Here is a 12,872-nt window from a genome sequence, read left to right as displayed (position 1 = left end):
TTCCGAAAGGAGTATGTGGCAGGGCTGTCCATAGTGAAATAGTGGGAACCACTGGGAATGAATCCTTTAATCAACAGAACTGACCATGAGCTAGGGCCCACAAAATAAGTTTTTTTCAGTCGCTTGTACATGTGACATCATCATAATTTACAAGACATTAGTAAACAGTATGTCTATATGCTTAGGATGTCCATGAAAAAGGAGGGTACAAATATTTAAGAGGACCAAGAAATTTATGAGACCTCAATGTACCCTAGGGAGATTGGGAAAAGGCTAGCATCAAACTAATTCAGAAGAAGTATATCACCTACCTCTTAACTTCAGTTCTCCAGCTCTGACATATTTCACAGCGTCGCCTTCAAAATGGCAGCCGCACTGGAGCCGGCGGTCGGTGCCGTCTTGAGGGCCTCCTCAAACCAGGTCCATCCCAGGTTGAAAGTAGGGCGGCGAAGTTGAGGATGAAGTGGGTTTGGGTGGACCCAAACGCATTAGCGACTACACCGAAGACTGTAGTATGGGCACCCATTCAGGTGCCTCTGAGGAGAGGTGGGCGGCCACGTAAAGCATATTGGAAATAACGCACCAATGAGGGTCGGATTGCGGGACACATAGCTCTGTGTCTGGAGTGCCCCTGAGCTGGGTCCGCAATCCCGAGATGTCCGAGAGACTGGTGTTCGGAGAGGGCTGCTTGGATTCTAGACAGAGGCTGGAGACACCCTGCTTAGGAGCCAAGACACTTACCTGAATGGCCAGGGGAGCATTCACAGCAGCAAGTACTGGCTACCTGGAGAGACACTGAGGAATGGTGCGGGCCCTGAAGAGATTGGCCAGTGACTGCTGTGCAGTTGGTGATGCTTGATGCAGTTTTGGAATGGCCTCATGCTGGGAGGACCTGAGTGGTGTTGCTCCACCATGAGTCCTGAATAGACTGTGAGAGGCCAACTAGGCCTAGGCCTGGAAAAGACTTGGCACGCTTCCCAACTGGCGCTGTGCTCCTCGCTGTCGGAGGTGGGCCTACGAGACAGCAATGCGTACTGTGAGGGACCTAGGAGGCTGAACTGCCTGCCTGGAGGCAAGTGAATCAACGTCCCCACGGTGCTGGGGCCAGCACTCCCCTTGAGGAATTCAGAACCTACCCTACACATTAAGGCTTTTGCAGCACCATATCAAAAAAGAAGGTACCCTTAAGGACCTCTTCGCCAAGACCCCAGCGAAGAAAGCAGATGTGCCCATTCCTTGAACAACGTTTCGGGGTCCTCTCAGACAATTTTGACGCTCTCAAACAGGAGATGGCGATTGAGGTCAAAGAACTCAAGAAGGATGTCGGTGAACTGGGCCGGCACGTAGACTGGCTAGAGAAGACTCAAGTTGCATGTGAAGAGGAACTGGATCACCATTGCCGCGAGCTGCTCGCACTGCAGGACAAGAATTTGGAGCTGCAGTACTACCTGGAGGATTTGTAGAACCGATCCTGACGCTCCAACATTCGTATTAAGGAAGTTCCCTTGCATGCGATATCGGGAAGTCTCGAGAAGTTTGAAGTCTGTCTTTTCCGCCATGTGGCCCCAGCGCTTAAGTATCAGGACATAGTTCTTGACCGCATCCACCAGGCTGATCGACCGGCTTGCTCTCCTGGCCAGGCACAGGACATTCTCACATGTATACACCATTATGGACATACAGAGGCAATCTTAACAACAGTCCCTGATCAGACCACCATTACCTTTGGAGGTCTCAAAATAAGATTGTTTCAGGACCTCTCGTCTGCGACACTGCAGCGCCGCTAGTCTCTCCGTCCTCTGACAGACTTTCTTTGAGAGAAGGGCATTAGGTATTTATGGGGATACCCTTTCTGCCTCCTGTTTGCCCAGAACAAGGAGATGCAGAACATTCGCACACTGGATGATACCCGTTTGTTAACAAATAAGCCATCTTTCCCAAAGGAGCCGCAGCGGGACCTAACTGCTCCTACAACAGACCAGTGCCGCAGGACTCGCATGTGGAGAGGGAAACTACACAAATTCTCAGAGATGGAGAGCCACACAGAAAGAGCTGCACTGATCCATCACCTGCAGCACCAGGATATTGTGTCAGAGGCAAACAATTACCACTAAGGTCTTGGCATACTTGACCTGCCTTGATTGGTTGAATCATGTAATGGTCATCTACAACATGGAAGCTTTGTATCCGTCTCTGTGGATGGACATGGACGCTAACGGGAGGCCTCCCATTGTGGATGGCGAGTTGTGCAGCGGAGCTCCATATCCGGCCACTCAACGACAGAGCTGAAGAGACTACGGTCCGACGACTCGGATTCCCCCAAGCTTGTCTGAGTGTGTTCCCAGGCAGGGAACCGTTTCATTGTTCTGTTTCTTGTTTACCCCTGGTTTCCCTCCAGTGACGTCCCTTTTGTATTTACACTTCACATTGATGTAGTTTGCTGGCACTTTATTGGGGACCTCTTAGACTTCAAACAGGTTTCGAGAGCATACAAAAGTCAACACTCAACACCCAGTTAATGGTTACATACTTAGTATTAGAGTCCGAGGTCTTAACGCCCCTGTAAAGCTGATGGCCCTCCTTTCCCTCATTTGTGAGGCCAAATGAAACATCTGCCTCATACGAGAAACACATCTATTAAGGGCCGACTGGAAGCGACTGAAATCCTGGTGGTATGACCAACATTATCTCTCATCAGGGACTGGGAAATGGGCTGGGGTGGCTATCTTAGTGGCGACTCACTTCCGAGGGAGGGTAATTCAAACATATGCTGAGATCCCTGGAAGGCGCCTCTACCTGAACATTGAAATGCTGGGGCATTGGTTTACAGTAGCAAATCTTTATCGCCCTAATGAGCACCAGGAAAGCTTCATTAGGGAAGCAGTGGGACAAGTTGTTACCACATCAGATGCAAATGTCATTATGGGGATGAATTCAACATAGTACCTGACGCACAAGTGGACAGATCTATCCATAGATATGGGCAGACTGGTGCATGGTCTCCGGGTTTTCGGGGGTGGCTGGACAAAGCAGGGTTGACGGATAACTGGCGACAGACCCACCCGACCAACATGGAATATACCTTTTTCTCAGCAGCACACCAAATATTTGCTCACACAGACCTTTTTCTCACCTCAACACACACCACTAATGTGACATCTGTGGTAGAGATTGGGGTGGTTGCCCTTTCTGATCACTCGCCCATCACTCTGACTTTCACACTGCCTCTTTCCAAGTCGATTCCGCATTCCTGGCACCTCAACACTAAACGACTCACCTATGATACAACACTCTCAGAAATTAAGGCCACCATAGAAGCTTTATTGACCACGAGTGACACCGCAGCGACCACTACCATACTAATGTGGGACAGCCTTATAGCAGCTGTACAGTCAGTTCATTGCCTTTACAGAGCATTTGAACACAGACCGGCACAAGAAGCACTTGCAGATGGAAAACATGATAAGGGAACTCGAGATTGCACAGGCTCACTGGCAGTCAGGGGACAGTTAGCCACAGCCCGTAAGAAACTGAGAGCCATAATCATGGACAGGGCAGTGTACGGCCTGTTGCGGGTGAAGCAAAAGTATTATGCAGGAGGGAATAAGGCAGGACACCGCCTCCATTCCCAAGCAGTACAGCAGAGGGTGGGAGAGTTACAGTTGGCCGACGGCACCCTGACTGGTCAGAAAGAATCAACTGCTAGAGAATTTGAATCATTTTACTCTAACTTGTATGCCGCAGCTGAGCTCAATGAAAGTGGCACTGAGGCATTAATAGACTCGGTCCCCCTGCCCCAGGTCCCCCCCAACAAGCATAGCTCGCTTAGACAAATACATAACTCCCAATGCAGTACATATGGCAATACAGCGTCTCCAGACCGGTAAGGCACCTGGTCATTATGGATATGGTGCAGAATTCTAAAGGCATTTGCGATGTTGCTAGCCTCTACAGGGAGTGCAGAATTATTAGGCAAGTTGTAATTTTGAGGATTAATTTTATTATTGAACAACAACCATGTTCTCAATGAACCCAAAAAACTCATTAATATCAAAGCTGAATATTTTTGGAAGTAGTTTTTAGTTTGTTTTTAGTTTTAGCTATGTTAGGGGGATATCTGTGTGTGCAGGTGACTATTACTGTGCATAATTATTAGGCAACTTAACAAAAAAAAAATATATACCCATTTCAATTATTTATTATTACCAGTGAAACCAATATAACATCTCAACATTCACAAATATACATTTCTGACATTCAAAAACAAAACAAAAACAAATCAGTGACCAATATAGCCACCTTTCTTTGCAAGGACACTCAAAAGCCTGCCATCCATGGATTCTGTCAGTGTTTTGATCTGTTCACCATCAACATTGCGTGCAGCAGCAACCACAGCCTCCCAGACACTGTTCAGAGAGGTGTACTGTTTTCCCTCCTTGTAAATCTCACATTTGATGATGGACCACAGGTTCTCAATGGGGTTCAGATCAGGTGAACAAGGAGGCCATGTCATTAGATTTCCTTCTTTTATACCCTTTCTTGCCAGCCACGCTGTGGAGTACTTGGACGCGTGTGATGGAGCATTGTCCTGCATGAAAATCATGTTTTTCTTGAAGGATGCAGACTTCTTCCTGTACCACTGCTTGAAGAAGGTGTCTTCCAGGAACTGGCAGTAGGACTGGGAGTTGAGCTTGACTCCACCCTCAACCCGAAAAGGCCCCACAAGCTCATCTTTGATGATACCAGCCCAAACCAGTACTCCACCTCCACCTTGCTGGCGTCTGAGTCGGACTGGAGCTCTCTGCCCTTTACCAATCCAGCCACGGGCCCATCCATCTGGCCCATCAAGACTCACTCTCATTTCATCAGTCCATAAAACCTTAGAAAAATCAGTCTTGAGATATTTCTTGGCCCAGTCTTGACGTTTCAGCTTGTGTGTCTTGTTCAGTGGTGGTCGTCTTTCAGCCTTTCTTACCTTGGCCATGTCTCTGAGTATTGCACACCTTGTGCTTTTGGGCACTCCAGTGATGTTGCAGCTCTGAAATATGGCCAAACTGGTGGCAAGTGGCATCGTGGCAGCTGCACGCTTGACTTTTCTCAGTTCATGGGCAGTTGTTTTGCGCCTTGGTTTTTCCACACGCTTCTTGCGACCCTGTTGACTATTTTGAATGAAACGCTTGATTGTTCGATGATCACGCTTCAGAAGCTTTGCAATTTTAAGAGTGCTGCATCCCTCTGCAAGATATCTCACTATTTTTGACTTTTCGGAGCCTGTCAAGTCCTTCTTTTGACCCATTTTGCCAAAGGAAAGGAAGTTGCCTAATAATTATGCACACCTGATATAGGGTGTTGATGTCATTAGACCACACCCCTTCTCATTACAGAGATGTACATCACCTAATATGCTTAATTGGTAGTAGGCTTTCGAGCCTATACAGCTTGGAGTAAGACAACATGCATAAAGAGGATGATGTGGTCAAAATACTCATTTGCCTAATAATTCTGCACTCCCTGTATATTGGCAAAGTTATATAATGATTTTTGTGTCACTGGCATCCTCACGGTTGTTCCCAAACAGGGGGAGGATCCCCGGTGTTGCTCTTCCTATCGTCCCATTTTCCTACTAAATGTGGATGTAAAGATATTCACAAGTATCTTAGCTAACAGGCTCACCCCATACATGCACGAGTTGGTGGACCCAGACCAGATTGGGTTAATCCCCGAAAGGAGTTGTAGCAACAACACCAAAACTCCTTTGGAGCGCTGTTTTCAGGAGGTGGCAGAGTACCTGCCCTTCTCCTCTCTATCGATGCCGAGAAGGCATTTGACCGAGTGCACTGGCGGTACCTTCACTCAGTATGGGCTCGATGTGATCTAGGCCCATGGTTCTGTAAGTGGGTGCAATGCAGTTACGAATCACCCAAGGCTATGGTGCGCATTAACGGAGTCTTATCCTGACACCTTTCCATCTCTACGGGCACACAACAGGATTGTCCCCTTTCAACATTATTATTTTCCCTATACATGGAGCCCTTTGCTGAATCGATACGCTGTCATGCGTGTATATATGGCATACCTATAGGGGGCAGAGCACATAAACTTGCACTCTATGAAAATGATGACATGCTCTTCTTGTCAAAGCCGCAGGTTTTCTTACCAGCGGTCATGTAGGAATTGGCGAGCTTTGGGGAGATATCGGATTTCAAAACCAATTTCCATAAATCCTGCATTCTAAACCTCACTGTGCCCACAGCTGATACAGCCCAGCTGGAGGCTGTTTCCATTCACCTGGGCCAAGCACTCTACGCTAGCCTTCACGGCAGAACACAACTATGCTGCGCTACTGATGAATGCTTGATCAGATTTGATTAAATGGGAGGGCTATGGCCTCTCTTGGCTGGGTTGTTTAGAAGCAGTCAAGATGACGCTTTTACCCAAGGTGCTTTGGTTATGCAGACATTACTGTTACAGCCTCCCTACAGTCGCCGGATAAGTTACAGAGCCTTATCTGGAAGTTTCTCTGGGAGGGCAAGAAAGCAAGGATGGCAAATGCACAGGTGTACCTGCCACAGGCAGAGGAAAGGGTTGGGGAGGGGGTCCCACATCTCATGAGCTACTATCAAGTTGCTCATTTGTAACACAATAGAATGGTCAAGCCTGTGTGCTGAAAAACACTGGTGCTTTATTGATCAGGCAGTGGCAGGTATACACATTTGGAGAGTGCCATGGCTATCAAAAGCACATCGTCCACCCGGAGTTTACATCTTCCCTGTCCTGCGAGCCATGATGGGGGTCTGGGATCGGACAGAAATACGGAAGGGCCTGTCCATGCCAATCTTTCCTCAGACACCAATTATAGGGAACCCAGACTTTCCACCTCCTTGACTGGCCATTCATATCCCGCATGGCAGGAGGCCAACTGCAAAAGAATAGGCGACCTCTTTGACGTTGAGGGCATCATGGATTTTCACAGCTCCAGTCAGGTTATGGTCTTCCCGCTACCCGTCCCGGCCCTTAATTCCCCCTCACACCAGTAGACCCCTTGCACAGTTTGAGAGGTGGCTGCTCACTCGCACCTCTGATAACGACTCCTTCTCTGATATATATGCCCTTCTGATTATACCACCACACCTGACCACAACTTCTGCATGATGTAGGTGAGACGGAATGTGAACGCACCTTTACAGATTGCAAGTAGCATGATGTGCTGCACCATGCCCAGCTTTCGGCACGCAATTTAGCCACTAAGGAGTTGTTCCTTAAAATAGCCCACTACTGGTATTATACCCCGGTAAGGATTGCCGGCTGGAAGATGGGAAGTGACAGTACTTGCTGGCTACATTGTGGACAGAGGGGTACCCTTACACACATATTGTGGCAGTGTTCCAAAATCAGCTCTTTTTAGTAAGACGTCCTACAAGTGATAGATGAGATTTACGACAAGGACATTCCCCGATTCCTAGCTATGTTCTACTGGGTTTTCTGAACACAAAAACATATCTGGTCCCATTACATTGGCATTAGGGGTGGCTAAACAGCTTTTCCTTTCTCAGTGGTGATCGGACTCAATCCCAGCTTCATAAACTGTGGGACTTACTGGGGTTCGAGTATCTGACAGCATCGGTGACACAATCGCTACCACTCTTTGATAAGACATGGGGGTGGCCTTGTATTCATTATCTTTCAGACGAGTTCCGAGAATAGACGTGCCCAGTATATTTGCGTATTCTCTGCTTAACACACAATGTCACTGCTTGGATGTAATCGGACCTGGGCTGACTGTATGGAGTCTGATATCTGCCCTGTTATTGATCACGGTCTTCTTTTATTACTGCTACTAGATGCCTCAAGCTTACTTTAAGCTGTCACTGGATGTTGCCTCCAGTTTACTCCCTTCCCTTGTTTCGCTGTTTCTCCTTTTTGTTTTTGTTTACTCATGCCATCACCCCACTGGCCTCTGGATGTAGGTGGGAGAATACTGTATTTGTTGGATATATCCAAATAGCAATAAAAGATCTTAAAACATAAGATGAAAGTTGTTAATCATCAGACACCTCCCTGTCCCATCACATCAAGTCAAAAGATGTCTCAATCCTAGAAGGGCTTATTCTGAAATTTTCGAGATAAATGATGCTGCTCCAGGAATTTTTGCAAACAGTCTAGTGGTAGAAACCCCTTTGTTTAAATATTTGTTTTCTCTTTTTGAATAACAAAATAGCAAACCAGTCACACAGCATGCACAATATCTGAGCACTGCCTTGCTCCCGAGTATGTATGTCAATGTTTGCCCTACACTAAGGTACCCCTGCCACAGTATAATGAAGAAAAAAAAATGCATGTGGTTCAGATGATCCCACCCTTGATCAGTCACTTGCTGCAAGAGTTTAAAAAAAAATATGTATTATGGACCTGTCCATGGAGAAAATACATTAGAAGGTGTCCGAGCACTCGTGATCAGGTCCGGCAACACTCCGGTGTAAAAGCATTTCATGATGATTGTGCATGCAAGTGAATCTAAGCAGAGAGCAACCTACATGAAACACCTCTACCTCTACTAATGGCATTTGTTTAATGAATTAAATAGGGCCCTCAGATATCTGCAGAGAATCTAGAAATCTATCAGCAACTTATTCAACCTATGGAGCTGACCAGTTTTATGGATTTTAAGTGCCATGAGTACTTCCTCAATGGTAAATACTAAGTGATAATGGAATAAAGGGTTTATTTATAACCCATCTCTTATAAGCCCCACCCCTACTGGTAAGATCCTTGAGACCTCTATTCAGGTTTGATAAATGGATCAATCATTCATCCTAGGGGATGTGAATCTCAGTTTTGTCACTCCCGGTCAGGTCCCCCCAAGAAAAGATTTCCCAAAAGGACACTTGGTACCTGCTGTTAGACCAATGACCTACTTCAACTACGTATGTCGGGTACTAAACTTGAAGAAGTCAGTCAAATCCAGAAAATAAGACAAAGCATTAGCAAGACGGCCCCATGTCTGCAGCAATGGACTCAGTAGTTTGATAAAATCACCTATGAGTCCAGAAAGGTCTGAAATTGTGCAGTTACCTAAAGGATGTAGGCTCCCAACTTGCCAAAGAAGCCACATATCAAATGAAGATTAGAGGATCCTGGTAATTTCCACCATGCCATATCACCCTCAATTCTTTAATGAGGTGAATAACCGTTAAAAGACCCACCTAATTAACTCTGTATGTTACACTAAAGTATGATAACGTGTCCTCCCGTTACAGGTAGGTGGACCATACCCAAGGTAAAGAAGTGCCATTTGACAAGAAACAACCCAAAATCTTTTAGGGCAGACATTTCTGAAATTTTTGATGACCAATCACTTATTCTCTTCCTTTGTTGAGACAGGGAAATTACTATAGGGTTCTAATGGAAGGGTAAAGTAAAGTACAGGAAAATGGTTTTAAGACCCCAGATCACAAAGGCATACCTTCATCAACCAGATCTGCTAAGAATTTCAATGTGGAGCATTCTTTGCTCAGTTCTATATATCTGTTGTACAAATCAAGTGTATAGAATGGCCTGAAGGAAAGTAAATGCTAGGTTTGTGCAAATGTACTAAGTGGGACTCCTCAAACCATAATTTTACAGATTACATTTTAATTTTGGGCCACAAGCTGGCCGAAACCTCTACACGTAGCTATTATTTCTTCTGATGGAAAACAGATGCATACCATTCCTGCTCCAAACTTCCCAGGCCCATGGAACACTCTGTGGTGCAACTGCTTCTTCTGTCATTAATGTAAATCCAAATTCAGTTCTGAGATTTGCACTGTTGCAGATGCCAATGTGTGCAATAGGTGTGACTGTGGACTGAAAAACAAACTTTCGGTCCTGAGTCATATTGGTAAGTCCATGGTTCAACAGATGGCGTTATTTGACGGATGCATTTACCATGTAGTCACAGGTACTGCTACTAAGGATGTTATGTAACCAAATAAAGAGGGACAAAAGACTCATTAAAACTAAACCGTCCTTGTGCCCTACATATTCCAGTCATTTAATTCTTTGTGGCACTCCTACATTTGGTAGTGCCACCAACCTCTATTCCAAAGAGCTCCTGTAATGTCTCAGGGGCACTCCAAGTCAGAGTGCCAAGACAATTCATTTAATTATCTAAAATGAGTTTCTGGCAAGAACGGTAATATCTTGACCTCCGGGTCCCAGTTCTAAATTTGTGGTGTCATTTATGGGCATAGGTTTTGAATTCATACACAAAAGGTGTTTTCTTAGGAGTCCTGAATATGGAATGTTTTCGTACCTGTAATCCTAGGTCTCCTTCAGGGGAATTATCATTAAAATCACAAGCACTGAATAGTCCCGTCCACGTGCGGGGGATCCCCAAGCACTTCTTCTAAAGTCACATTTTGTGTGGTATCTTTGCCTTAGTTCGGAACGGCCAGGAAGCACAGGTGACACAAATTTATAATTTAGCAGCCTTAAAACTAGCAATCTTGCTGATTCAATTAGTTTACGTAAAAAAATGGAAGACAATACATATAGCCTTAGATGCTGTACCACTCTGACATCAAATGGAGGCAGCCTTTCTCACTTTGCCTTTTCTTGTTCGATCTCTCCCAATGGTAGTCCTCAGAGTGAGATAAGGGCACTGATAGAGAGAGAAGCCTCTCCATGCCCCTGAGATTTTTCTCCAGCCTGGGATTTTAGTCATTTTCACCTTTTCTTTGCAATGCAGATGCATCTTGGAACACTCTCAAGGAGTGAATCTGGAGAGGGAGCTGCCATGACTGCACATTCTAGGATCGTAAAAATCTGGCAAATACAGAACACAGATCTAGTGGGGGTTTGTTTTGGCTCTTTTTTCATCCCACAATCTGGGCATTTCACAGAAAGAGTTGGCATTATGTGCAAAAAATCCAACTATTTTCAGTCCAGAATTACAGAAAAATGCTATCAGCCTCAAAAGGATTTCGAGTGAACAACCTTTTAAAAGGTCCTGAAGTAATTTCTGGAGGGGGAAAAAGTATTTTTAAAAAAAGGACCAAGGTCAGGGCTCCAAGATCCTGTCAGGAGGACCCAGAATCAATTGCCATCTACAGGGCATGATGGGACACTGGGGAGCAAGGTGTCCTTAAACGTTAAATGTGTAGTGCAGCCTGTACAGTTACATTGCCTTAGCATTCCCTATCATGCACTTTAAAAGAAAACTAAAAGGGTTTGAGAAGGATGTGTAGGAAGTTGGCTCTGTATATACTATACCGAAGTGAGGTATAGTGTGCACAGAGTCCAATGGATCCCCAGAGGCTTAACAGAGGCTAAAGTAGATAATACCAATGCTCTCTATTATGGTAGTGTGGTCAAGCGGTTAGGGTTATCAGAGGTTAGTGCAAAGCATTTGTTGTACACACACAGTCAATAAATGAGGCACACACTCTATGACTAACTCCAGACCAATATTTTTATATAGCATAAACATACTTTGTTACATTATTTCTAGAACCAAAAGGATCTTGGTTGCAGGTATGTACAGTTGTAAGTTTTTTATAAGCTTATATATCAAATGAACTTTGTTTAGGTTTTGCAGATAAAACAGTTTTCAAGCAAGTAACACTTTTCAATTTCAAATGTATACAGTGCAATTTCTCATAGGAAACAATGCAGTCCTAGGGGAGGAAAAGTGTTAGCAGTTTATAGGTAAGTACTCAACTTACGATCCCAGTCTTCGGGGGTTAGGATGTCCACAGGTCAAGGTGACCCTCAGAGCGCACCACCAACACAGGGCCGGAAGGGCGCAGAAGTCAAAGTTGGTGTCGGGTTTTTAATGAAATCCTATGGAGACTGGGGGCACTGAGGAAGAAACAGGTTGCAGGTAAGTACCCGTGACTTTAGGGCACAGACCTGGGGGGTTTAGAGGAGCATCGGGGGGCCACAGGTCAGCACTAAACATACACCCTCAGTGGCACAGGAGCGGCCAGGTGAGGGGTGCAAACACAGCGTTGGGTGCCCTAAGCTCTTCAACAGGGAACCCCAGGGGTCACAAAGATGCTGCAGGCTGGATCCAGGGAGTCGGTTGCATGGAAAACCAAAGGCTGGACAAGTAGGAAAGGAGTCCACTGGAAGTTGTTGGATCATCGGTCCAATTCCCCAGGCCAGTGGGCTGCAGATCCTGGGGTACATCTGGGCATCAGGTCTTTGTTGGATCCGGTCGCAGTCGGGAGGGTCCTCCTGATTAAGGCTGCAGGAGTTGTTGTGTTGGCCAGGAGGGGTAAACCTAGGGTGGACTTGAGGTCGGACTCGCCGGGGGACCTTCTCTGAACCAGTGGACCACCTGGACTTCAGTCGTGGGAGTTGGGTGCAGAGTGGGCATGGCTCGCGGATCCAGGGCTGTTCTGGAATCCTTCTTGGATGTTTCTTGAGGACAGGGCCACTGTACTCATGAGTTCTTGGTCCTCTGGTAGGCAGGCAGTGCTCTGGGTGGTTTGTAGAAGTTGCTGGTTCTGCAGGATGCGTCGTTTTTTTGTAGCAAGAGTTTTGAAGCTGCAGACAGGCCGGTAGGGCTGGGACCACGTGAGTTGTCGTCTGGAGTCTTCAATGCTGGGGCCAGCGACTCAATCCTTCTTTTTGAGGTTGCCAGGGTTCTGACGAGCAAGGTTCAGGGGTGCCCCTAAATACTAGATTTAGGGGTGTTACAGGGGTCGGGCAGTTCCCAATGGAAACTGTCCCTGAGGGTGGCTACACCCTTCCTGTGCCCACTCCCTTTGGGGGGGGCACATTCCTAACTCTATTGGCTAATCTCCTCCAAAGCGAGATGGAGGATTCTGCAACAAGAGTGTCACTTCAGCTCTAGACACACTAGGGGTGGTCCCAGTTGGAGTGGT

The 12,872-nt window shown here is 46.2% G+C and overlaps 1 protein-coding gene across 5 annotated transcripts in view; it reads right to left on the bottom strand.

Annotated features, from left to right (window-relative positions):
• The window catches only part of BAZ2A (bromodomain adjacent to zinc finger domain 2A), an 867,588-nt gene that overhangs the window by 614,773 nt on the left and 239,943 nt on the right, over nt 1-12,872 (bottom strand). The gene's annotated exons all lie outside the window — the stretch shown is intronic.

Source organism: Pleurodeles waltl, chromosome 4_2, assembly GCF_031143425.1.
Source record: "Pleurodeles waltl isolate 20211129_DDA chromosome 4_2, aPleWal1.hap1.20221129, whole genome shotgun sequence".
NCBI lineage: Eukaryota > Metazoa > Chordata > Amphibia > Caudata > Salamandridae > Pleurodeles > Pleurodeles waltl.
This window is presented reverse-complemented; position numbering and strand designations above follow the sequence as displayed.